Source organism: Bos javanicus, chromosome 12 (genome assembly GCF_032452875.1).
Source record: "Bos javanicus breed banteng chromosome 12, ARS-OSU_banteng_1.0, whole genome shotgun sequence".
Classification (NCBI taxonomy): Eukaryota; Metazoa; Chordata; class Mammalia; order Artiodactyla; family Bovidae; genus Bos; species Bos javanicus.
In genome coordinates, this window is record NC_083879.1 from 46,647,923 (window position 1) to 46,650,395 (window position 2,473).

General features: G+C 37.6%; 1 long non-coding RNA gene across 1 annotated transcript; it reads left to right on the plus strand.

The window, feature by feature from the left end:
* Positions 1–344: 344 nt before the first annotated feature.
* Positions 345–1,227, plus strand: LOC133258078 (uncharacterized). The gene is made up of 2 exons (XR_009739799.1): positions 345–393; positions 1,046–1,227. It is a non-coding gene; the product is annotated as an uncharacterized LOC133258078 (long non-coding RNA).
* The last annotated feature ends 1,246 nt before the right edge of the window (positions 1,228–2,473 follow it).

Here is a 2,473-nt window from a genome sequence, read left to right on the forward strand (position 1 = left end):
AGAGTCTTCTCCAACACCACAGTTCAAAAGCATCAATTCTTCGGCTCTCAGCTTTCTTTACAGTCCAACTTTCACATCCATACATGACCACTGGAAAAACCATAGCCTTTGGTTTGGCTAGACGGACCTTTGTTGGCAATAGTGTAATACAAAATTTTAAACTGTGAAAGAGCCAATAAAATTAGAGCATTAACCTGGAATGCTGTTGAAGGAGCCACTGGGGTAACATGAAGGGTCCTTATTAGTTGCATTGTGTGTGTGTGTGTGTGTGTATTATTTGCTCAGTCATGTCTGACTCTTTATGACCTCATGGACTGTAGCTTGCCAAGCTCCTCTGTCTGTGGAATTCTCCAGGCAAGAATACCAGAGTGGATTGCCATTCTCTCCTCCAGGGTAATGGGGTCAAAGTAAAGTACTTTAAACATACTTAGTCCTAAGTCCATTAAATCATTTAATTATGATAAAATGGAGATGGGCATAAGTTAAAAAAAAAAGTTGAGGAAAAAGAAAAAGAGATGGAAGATATGAGTTGTTTGAGTAGAACATCTCTAAGCCATTAAATTTAGGACCTTTAATTTTCAAAGTACTGTCCCTGAGTTGCTCTGAGTTGCTCACTGGGGAATAAGAGATCCAGGTACATGTGGCCATTATAATAGGAAAAGATGCTAAGGAAATGTAATGAGGTCAATTGATCAATTAATTCAAAACGCATTATTAAGAATCATAAAAGAGTCTGCTTGATCCTCAGTGAAAGATACACGTTGTAAGATAAACTCACCACTTCAGAATAGTAAAGAATTCTGTGTACTTCTGTATAATCCTAGTTATATCCCCTCCTCACATCAACATAATAGATTCTTAGTATCTGTTAAGTGAATGGAAAGAAAGAATAAAAAACTGATGGCAAAAGACTAAATTTATTTGGTCTTCCTGGTCTATTAAAAACAGAATTAGAAACATTTAAAATATAGGGGACTTCACATTTAAAAGAAAACTAGATTTCTGGCTTCTGTACTTTTTAAAGAAAATTCATTTTTTTTAATAGCTCTATTACCAGTAAGCCTTTGTTCCTGCCTGGCTACAAGTTCCTGGAGCTGGAGAGTGGCTGCTCCCTTAAGACAAGCGGCATGTAGAACACAGGATCCAGACGGCCTAACTTGCTCATATCACCTTCTTAGACTCTGAGTTTACACTGTCTAATCTAGAATGGCATAGCTTTTTGACATACTTTGGTTCCTGTAAGATTTTCTCATAGCTTAAAACAAGTTGGATGGAACTCTAAAACCATCCAAGGTTTTGTCTCTAATGAAAGATGAAGACTCTTCAGTTAGTTACAAGGGGATCTCAACCTAGGCACTATTGGCATTTGGGGTCAGAAAATGTTTGTTGTGGTGGTGGTCTTGTGCTTTAAGCAACCTATCCATAACCTCTACAGACTAGATACTCTCTCACACAGAGTGACAACTAAAAATGTTCCCAGGCATTGCCAAATATAACCCAGGGATGAGGTGGGGGTGGGGCAAAATCACCCCTAATTGAGAACCTCTGAGTTAAATATCAGCCTAGAAGTGGACAGATGCATGAACTCAAAGATGGTACTAGATTTATATTAGAAAGAAAATGGTTAGCTAGCAGATTGGGCATTGGCTGTAACCTTGTCACTCCCTGTGCCCAGGTTCTAGGTTTAGTTGCTGGCAACAGATCCCCGACTGAATTACATTTACTCAGACTTCACCAGTTCAAGTTTGAGTGGGATGATAGTGCTATGGTTTTCCAAAATGACTGATTTTTGATCGAGCCTATAAGGACAAGGAAGTGTAGTTAACAAAGCGATGTTATAAAATGCAACATTCCACATGTAGTAATATCTGGATAGCAGTCAGATTCTAGTACTTCATTCTGTTTCCTACTCACAAGTTGTTCCTGATGAATTATTTTTAAAGTGTGACTAAATTATTCATTACAAAGGATCACCATTATTTATGCAACTGAGGTTTACCACTAACATTCCAATATGGATTTTTTTTTTTGACTAGGGGACTTCAATAAAGCTTCTAAGAATAGAAATATATGCCGAGAATTAAACAATTATTGTGGGGCTCACCATAATGGTGAGGAGAAGCACAAATTGATTAAACCTTTGAATCTTAAGGAAATCTTTAATAACAGTAAATAGATAAAACACTATTTATAATATTTACATATACAGTTAAGTTTTATGTACACATTTCAAGTAAAATATCTCAAAACACATTCAAGCAGATTATGCTGCCAGATCATAACAAATTTCTCCCACAAGTTATCTGCCCCATGTGTTTCATTTAAATAAAAATTAGGTAATACTAGGCAACAATAAAGGAGAAGGCAATGGCACCCCACTCCAGTACTCTTGCCTGGAAAATCCCATGGATGGAGAAGCCTGGTAGGCTGCAGTCCACGGGGTCGCTAAGAGTCGGGCATGACTGAGCGACTT